At 43.1% G+C, this 9466-nt stretch overlaps 1 long non-coding RNA gene across 1 annotated transcript; it reads right to left on the bottom strand.

The window, feature by feature from the left end:
- Positions 1–1635: 1635 nt before the first annotated feature.
- Positions 1636–9121, bottom strand: LOC143522416 (uncharacterized). The gene is made up of 3 exons (XR_013132990.1): positions 8869–9121; positions 7655–7726; positions 1636–1785 (listed from the first exon to the last, which is right to left on the bottom strand). It is a non-coding gene; the product is annotated as an uncharacterized LOC143522416 (long non-coding RNA).
- Positions 9122–9466: the final 345 nt, after the last annotated feature.

Below are 9466 nucleotides of genomic sequence, written 5' to 3'. Positions count from 1 at the left end.
ACATTACCTTTTATTGGAATGTGTTCGTGTTGATGCGAATACACTTCGACTCCTCTAAACTCGGCACTTCTGATCCTTCTGGAAGGTCTGGAAAGGTCAGCGCGGGGTTGCAATAAAAACATTTAGCGTTGCGAAACCGCTGAACTATCGCCGGTAGACGGAAACAGCAAGTGACGTTTGGGTCTGCCAAACTTTGCCACGCTCCCTTTGATCATGGTTTTCAGAATCGAGCTTTAATATTCTTGTGGAGAGCTTTGCCCCTACACGAGGGCGAGGGACGCTCCGTGGTGAGATGGAATAAAAAGTATATCAGAACGTCGGTGCAGGTCCCTGCGGCCTGCTTCCTTTGTTGACCTTTTCAGTCATTTGTTTTCTGTTTTATTTATGTCTTTGCTCATCCACCCTGATCTCTGTCCTCATCTTTCAAACGCTCCCCTCTGCAGCACGGATGAAAAAGACAGTTCCACGTGGTGGATCTCGCGTCTGGAGACATCTGGTTGCTTGTTGCACATAGTTTTAGATGTAAAACAGACTGGGAAGTGCTGGATGGTGAGTGGAAATGAGCATGCGAACATTTACAGATCTTCTAATTGGCCAAGCTTTGAACTGAGGCGAACGACCGTGGAGAACGTAACACCTTGTGACTTTTGAAGAGCGCATGTGTGTCGGGGAGACAGCTTCGCAAAATTTTGCAGGAAAAATGTAAGTACATTTGGGCCAAGGTTGAACTAAGGTTGGGTCAGTGTCGACCCACCACAAGAACTTTATAAAGTCATGGAAAAGACGACATGTTGCCCGGAAGCCCATCCTCTCACTGGGACACCAACACTGTCAACACATCCAGAAATTTCACAACCAGGGGAATGAGATTCTCTTCAGTTAAGCCTGTAATTAGCTGTTTCAGATGGCTGGGCACATGGATGGAAACACAAAAAAAAGAGGCGTGGTTGAACTACCCAGGTGACCGTTTGAGGGCCCAGTGATGTTCTGACCATTACTAGTGAATCCTTGCTCTGTACATTACACTTATCATATAGCATAAGTATTCAACAGTGCATTTCTACACACACGTCCTATCATTGTGGATTCCAATGAGCACAAACTAATAATTGCAAAAAGGAACGTGTTGCACTCACAACCGTTAACATTGAAATCTGTCTTGTGTGTATTGTTTGTACAGTGTACATTTGTGCGGGATCTGCCCCGGAACGCCAGCTATCGGGATGGTTTTGTGTCTGTGTTAGGGGAGGAACAGGTCTGTGGTAGGCTCTCCAAGGACAGGAACGTGTCCATGGCTGAGCTCGAAGTGATAATTCACTCCGAGAGCCATTTTAGTGCATGCAAAGATGGCCGTGTCTGTCTTGAGGCCCCAATGCACCAAGACAATTACAAAAGCAAGCCATGCATATCAGTCATGTATCGACTTGGAAAAAAAAAATAAAATCTCAACCTTCTCCTATAGCACAATGTACCAGTCACCTTGTGTAGCTTTGATGCTCTTACACAGCCCAGCCACTTTATTGGAAATAGCTGCATTGTATCTACAGCTACACTCATTGGTCACTTTTTTAGGTGCTTCGATCTTATAGGTGCTTCTGTTAGGTGCACAGGTACAGGAAGTTGCCCATCTGTTGCCGTGCGAAATTCATCGGTCACCCTCTATCCAGTTCGTTATTCGGCTTGAGAGAGTCCGGTACCCGAAACCGACCAATGGTGAAGAGTTGGAGGATGTTTACCACATCCGCCTGGTGGTGGTGGAGCAGCTGTAGCCTCCAACTGTTTTATCTTAAATACAAAGCACAAAATTGTACAACATTTTTTTGTTTCTTTGTTTTTTTTTTGTGGATCTGAAGTGAAGAGAAGAAGGCTGTTGAAATTAGCAGGAGTTCAAAATAAACACAAACATTATAAACCTCACAATTTTTCCTGGAAAAGAAATACAAAAGAGTGAATAAATAAAATATGTTAGTTAACATTTAGGTAACAGTGGGGCACTGCGGGGAATCTAATTTTCTTTGATCATTTAGCAATCAGGCAAAGGATGAATGGTGGTTAGCTTAACAACACAATGGCCACCAATTCTCCAACATCCCAGTGATGATCACCGAATTTCATCATTATAGCACAACCTGATGTATCCTCCATACTTCCAATCCATAGGAATTAAAGCCCTACCTACTGACTCAGCAAAATGAAAAAAACCTTATTGATTACTTAACCCATTAAAAAACTTTCCATATTTTACCCGATTGAATAAAGCCCTGATGTTTATGCGCCCGTGTTCATGATTAAGAGTCATCTCGGCTATAGATTTTAAATGGAACGCAATCATTTATCCAGTAAAGGCAACCTGATTTGAGCAGGAAATCAAGTGATCTCTACTCTCTAAGAAAAGCAAACCACAGGTGCTAACAGGGGGTCAATAAGGCAATTACATCACACATTGTCAATTATGTCACACATTGTCTGATGTTATTGAACTTCCTGTGTCCCATTCCCTGCCGTACACACATGCCTGCGCTTTAAGATTCTATAGATCGCCAGCGGTTGTTAGACGGAACTCATTTTCAGCGCCCAACTCCATAAGTACGCCTCTAATTACGCCGTATTGTGCGGGCGAAATCAAAGGCTTTGAAAAAGTCATATCATGAGTCATGAGTGACTTTTGAGGGCCCTGAAACATCGCTGATTTCAGCGGGCCGTGTCAGCACACAGCTGGAACGCTGCTCAGAGCGTTCTTGGAGGAAACCGAAGGGAAGAAGAAGAAGAAGGGGTTTTTGGGAGTCTGATTTGTCTGACTTTTGAATGACTCGGGTAATTAAGCGGCTCCAAAGATTTCTGCACAGAAACATGTTGTGCAGTGGGTGACCGCATTACTCCAGCACAAGAATGGCTGTCATTCACTGTACACTTTCACTCAGACACTTTTATGGGCTCGGCCAGTAATTGAATTACTGTTATTACAGTTACAGAGAGGGGATTTTCTTCTCCCCAAGCAGTTCTTGATGGAATGAATTTAAAGCGGTGCATAGCAGAGTACATACCAGACACTCGGGCCGCACTTTAGAGAACCGACTCCGAGCGGCCTTACAGCCAAAGAACAAAGCCGAACGCGTCACGCCAACACAAACCCTCACACCACATCCGGACTTGGATATCCTCTTTACTCACTTTCTTTTTGAGTGCACGCCACAGCCCACATGGGGGAACTTTTCCACGCGGGGACGCTCCCCGTAGACATAATTGGGCCGCGGTGCCATACAGCGCACTGCAATAGGGGAACCGTCCCCCCCAGTCAAGCAGTCGGAACAGACGAGTCAATGGGGACATAAGTAGTACCTAATTAGGATTAATATCTCACTCCGAGGACGTGCACAATAAAAATATCAGCTCCCTGGAGGTGTGAACCAAATCTGACAGGACCAGGAGGCTTTCCGGCTCGGAAGACGTGACCCAGAAGTGTGAAGATGGCCGCAGAACTGCGGCGCTGGCACCGGTGGTGTCGGTCAGCCGGAGAACGCCCTGCGGAGGCCAGAGCCGGAGCGGCCGAGGAGCCAATTAGCTAAGCTAATGGCCAATTAAGACAGCCCCTCCCCCTCCCCCTCCCAGCTCGGCCGCGGATTCTCCTCAGAGCCAAATGACAGGTGGAAGGTCGAGCCGAAGCCCATCCCCAATACGTCTCGTCTAATTCCCTCACAGCGCTGGGCGGGGGTGCATGTCCGCACGAGGCCTCCGTGTCCGCATGAGACTGTCTGTCAAAAACTGAAAATAACAAATAGGTTCAAGGACTGGGCCTTCGTTTGGCAGTTTGACCGGGTCTGCGTGCACACACACAACTGCAATCTCTTGCCCATTTATCCAGCTGGGTACAGACCCTGGAGGCCCTGGCTTGGCGTCTGTCGTTTTCCGCCGGTGTGGTGGATGTCCTCCAGGGCACAGCCGTCTGTCCGGCCCGCGCTGTTGACCCAGGGGTGCCAGGAGCGTCCTCTCCCCTGGCTCTGTCCAACTCAACACACATCAACTGACCAAATCAATGCACCAAATGGAACTGTTAGTGCTGCCAGTGAGCAGCAAACAACAGATCAGCACAGCCTACAGAAGAACCATTCTTCTAAACCATTATGGGGTTATCATCCGTTAATATTCATTTGTCATTGTAGCTTTTGCCATTTTATTTTATTTTTTTTTACGCAACACAGCTTTCCAAAAGAGCCACCCACATCAAAACCTTAAATACTTAAAAAATAACAAACAGAACACAAAGCCATACTGTGACTACGCTTTTATTACACTCGTGTGCCATCTGGGGCGTTTTCCAAACCTCTGTGAACTTCAGTTCAGACGGCGGTGAAAAAAAAGTCGCACAGGCGCTTGCATCCGACGTCTTGGTTTGCTGCGGTGGCGTGCGACACTTTGGGTGCCTTCTGGGTGAAGTGACTTGATAAGAGAGAGACTTCATGTTGATAAAAACAAGAGCCCCGGAGAGGGAGTGTGTGGCCTGCCATGTGGAAAGATCAGGAACGCAGCAGGTGGAAGAATGCCTTATTTAAAGCTGTCAGCCGAAAGCCCACATCTCCGCCAGCCTTAAACGCCGCGTGAACGCTAACACAACTGTCATAGTCACAGTAGTGCATTAATTGTGATCCCATCATGGCAAAGTTAATTACCAACACCCGGGAAGGTGAAGCGGAGTGCTCCCTGCACCGCCCGCACCCCCTGCACCGCCCGCACCCCCACCCCCTCCGAGTGTCACCTCTCATTTAGCTCCCAGGAACATTTAAATCCTTCCCCCACTCCTGTTGTCTCCGTGGCTTTGGATCAAAGTCGGCACTGTGCGCAAACACAGCAAACACAGTAAACACAGTAAACAGCAAAACACTCATTCACCAGCACAACCCCCCCCCCCCTCCTCCCCCCAGCTTCACCCACGCCCCAATCGTGTCTCACATCACCCTAAACTTTATTACAGCCCCGCAATTACAAGGATCTCGAGGAGTTTTGCTGAAAGTCAAATTACAAAAGCGGCGAAACAAGGGCTGAATTGCGGGGGCTCTTGACAGAGGCGGAGAGAGGGGCCATTAAGCCGCCATTCAGATTCAAATGTCCCGAGCACCGTCGTCTCTTTGCTTCCCCCGTTCCAGCTCTGTTTGCTCAAGGCCTTTGTGTCGGGAGCCGCGCAAACGCCTCGCGGCCCATCTCCACGGGTCATGAGAAAGTCGCTATTTAGATCCAGCCTGCTTTCTCATCGTCTTCTGCTCAGGAATACTTTCATTTGCATATCAATCTAGCAGACACAGCAGCAGCGCCGACCACACAAACCCCGCCTGACCAAATCCAAAAGAGATATACTGTGAAATATATATATATATTCAAGTACCAAGCCCGACTCTCTCTTACCAGTGTGTACATTTACGCCTACCTCAGCCTCGGAGGTTTTTAAATTTACTGCTTTAAAGTCACAAACTCCATCCTCCCCTAGATTTCACAATTAATTTAAATATTTCATTTGTTCAGCATAATAAAATGGATCAGCTCAAAATCTCAGACGCTCATATTGCGGGATTTACCAGACACTTCGTTGGACTGCAGTGGTAGTGATTGGGTGATGCTGAATCATTATAACTGTTTTAGAAAGGACAAGAACGTGAGAGGAGTTGCAGCCATCTACATCACTGGGGTTTACTCGCTCTGTTCTTAATGCTGTCACGGTAGAAAAATGCTTCAAATTTTTGGGTCTGGAAGTGTGTATGGGGCAAAATAATTGCTCTGTGATGGTGGTAGCGCTCAGACCTCCCTCTGCAACTTCCTCAGTGATTAGCAAAACATCTGATCTTGGGCTTCTTAGAAAAAAATCTGAGATGATTTTTCTAGGTGATTTCAACTTAAAATGGTTCTGCTTCTGATTATATTAATGATTAATCTCTCACATAATTTTTGAACCAACCAGATCAAACTTAAAAGACCCCTCTAAATCATCTTTGGCTAAATTTAATTTTAATAAACAAAAAAATCACTGACAAACTTCAGGTTGGTTTTTAGTAATTATTGCCCAATAGCTTGCGTTAGAAGGAAGAGGAAGAAAAAAATATTTCGGCATATGGTAATTAGGAGGAACTTAAAAAACATTTTGATGAGCAGACCTTCTTAAATGATCTTTTACTAAGTGATATTCATCATCACTTCCCGTATGTTGAACGAGCCCTTGACCATTTTTGTTAATGGTCTTTTAATCAAGTAGTTTCGCATACACTGCTGTGAAATCATGGAACACAAGCTAGGTCAGATCTCTGGCCAGGCGGTTCCAGCAGAGATTGCTTTTGGGCCGAGTCTAATTATTATAGTTATTATTAAGCAAATCTTTTCTCACGTTCTGGCGCCACAGCCGATGGGGGTTCAACATCAGATCGTAAAGAGACTGCAGCTTTTAATATCAACGTTTGAACATTTTTGGTGGGTGGGTGACCTACGGGATGAGGTTGGTAGTGGACATTGTTGGAGCTGACGTTGGTAGACCCCTGATTCTCTTCAGTTCTGATCTGCTCTGGTGACATGACTGATGCCTCGGAGGCTATAAATTAAATCAAATAGGCTGAAGACAGATAAACGTGATCCCTGCCTTTTAAAGTTTGCTACTACAAGACGTCATGAGTTGCATAACACATAATTTTAATCCAGCTGTAACTGATATTATTTGTACAGTCTGGAAGTCACATTACGGAAGCTCTTTATACAGAGAAGGGTGAATAGAGATTCAGAGAAGGTTGAGCAACTGCAGACATTGTTCTAAATCATCACGCATACATCAATCTGACTGTAGAGGAAAACACAGCAGAAAAACAATCTTGATTTAAATAACATTATTTTGGTTTTCAGTGGAAATAAGCATTGCGCAAGCTGTTCCCTACTGATCTTCCGTAGGCATTTATCAGTTTATCAATCATTACTGTTATAAAAAGGCTTCATACTATTACCAAATATTCTGTAAATGGTTTCAGAGTTACCTTGTGGACCAATAGCACTGTGTGACTACTGGAAATGAAAAATATGATTTTATGCAAATCGCTAACGGTGTCCTGTAAGGTTCAATCCTGGTGCTTGTTATATATATATATATATATATATATATATATATATATATATATATATATATATATATATATATATATATATATATATACGTGTGTGTGTGTGTGTGTGTGTGTGTGTGTGTGTTGCATGGGTATAATGTGCACATATGGTACATAGTACTGTAATATTGATATTATACATTCTGCTGTTAAATTCCCCAGCTGATGCCGATGTAGTAGCATTTAATTACCATAAATTAATTCTTAATGCGGACACAACTACAATTTTACCACAGCCAAAAATATTGGTTGCAATTATCTCTTCATTTCTACTAAAAGTGTTACAAATACTAAATAGAAAATATCGAAATATTTTGGAATTTGGATCCCTGAGAAGATAACTTTAAAATATCATGAGATTAAGCTTGTGAACAAATTAAGGTAAAAACTGGTTTTCTTTTCTAGGAGTAAAACATGCGCGTCCCTCTGCACTGTAGAAAGATGCTTACTGAAGCAACTTTATTTTCTCTTTTGGATTATTATGACATACCATTACAGCTTCAGCTGTAACCTTACACTCCATTTACCTCTGCAGTAAGACTCATTACTGGCCAGAGTTATCGTCGTCAGCTATAGGGTAAGTTCTGGTGGTCATCTCTCTGTAAGACATGACAGACACTGGAATGGATTTATTTCTAAGGTAATTTTACATCAATCTGTAGCAGTCTTTAATATGGACCCTTACAGAATAGACACAAATGATCAAAAAGCTTTGCAAGTGCAGATTGAGTTTTGAAAACTGGACAGTTTTACACCCAAAACCTGGAATAACTCAGAATCTAAAGAATCCTAATTTTTGTCCTTAGAGCAAGTTACATTTTTATTATATCTTATTTCATTTCTGTTTTTATTTATTTTTATTATTTTATTAATTATTACATTTAAATTTTTTACACGTTTTAATATTCTACTTTTGATAAATTTATATATAATTCACACAAAATGTCTTAATATGTCTTTATATATAATTAGAAATGTGGGTCTTTTATTTTTTTACTCAAATATCAAAAAACGAGGGTTGTTTACAATACATTGTATAATTACAGTTAAACATGTAGAGAGAGATGGTAATAAACTGCAGTATATTACACAAAGTTTCCAGAGAGACGGGACTTTTCAGACATCAGCTGTGTAAGCAAAGTGCTTCTGAACTTCAGAACAGCTGCACAGCTGATGAAGGACTCGTCTGTGTGTCTGGAACCCTTGTGTCATATACTGCACCTTTTTCTATATCTACATCTTTCTAAAGTACATTGCAGCAGTTACTCCCTGGAGAATATATATATATATATATATATATATATATATATATATATAAATCCTTTGCTGTCACAACCTTGAGATGAAGCATTTTGCCAAAGGGGGCTGCAACATTTTTACATTTTTGTTGCTATTCTACTATTCTACATTGCCCAAGCATTAAGCTTCAAGTGAATATTTGAAAAATCCATTTTCAAAGGGGTTAGTGAGTGAACAGTGTGATAATTGGGACAGTATGTTTTCATCTGAAGGATATTAAACAAAACCCCACAGGGCACCTACAGGACGTGTTTCATAGTGACATATCTGAATGTACTTTCTGAATTTTTCATTGACATTTGATCTTACCTGGAGACCATTAATCATAATAACTGTTATTAAGAATTAGTCATAGTACCTATATTATATTAATATGCATTTACTAATAAAAGGAACATGCATCACACTGGAGAAAATACTTTTGGAGACCAAGTGTTCTTACCTACATGCGTTACCTGTGTGATATTCCCGTCTTATACCTCCACGCGTTCACATCCTCGCTGTATAGTTTATGAAATCGTTCTCCTAAGCATCGCTGCGCCTCACGGTCCGGGCAGAGTTGTTTATCTAAATGCACCACCTAAAAGCGACGTGCGTCTATCGCCTCTCCTGGGTGGCAATTGCTTGCACCAGCAGCCGGAAAACGGCCCAGCCGCCGGAGGAGAGACGAGACAGGCAGCCGGCGTCGCCCGAGGACCCGGCCTCCACGAAATCTCATGCATTTCTAAACAAGTTTCACGTTGCAGCCGCTGAGAAGATGCCAAACATCTGCCCTGGTTAACGAAGGCCTTTCTGTTCCTGAGAGTCTGCAGCTGCTCTGGTTTACAGCTCTAACCGAGTGTCATCACCTGTCAAATCGACGAGGGGCCGTTTTCAGGTGAGTTCACTTGCTTAATTTAAATCGCCACACGCTAACCTCACGGTTCAGCAGTTCACTAATTACTAAAGCAAATACCATTGACATTAGCGATGGAACAACGCAGAAATGCAGTGAACATCTTCGCATCTGAAACTTACTGTGACAAAGACATTTCTGACAT

The sequence above is a fragment of the Brachyhypopomus gauderio genome, chromosome 9 (genome assembly GCF_052324685.1).
Source record: "Brachyhypopomus gauderio isolate BG-103 chromosome 9, BGAUD_0.2, whole genome shotgun sequence".
In the NCBI taxonomy this organism is placed as follows: domain Eukaryota; kingdom Metazoa; phylum Chordata; class Actinopteri; order Gymnotiformes; family Hypopomidae; genus Brachyhypopomus; species Brachyhypopomus gauderio.
This window is presented reverse-complemented; position numbering and strand designations above follow the sequence as displayed.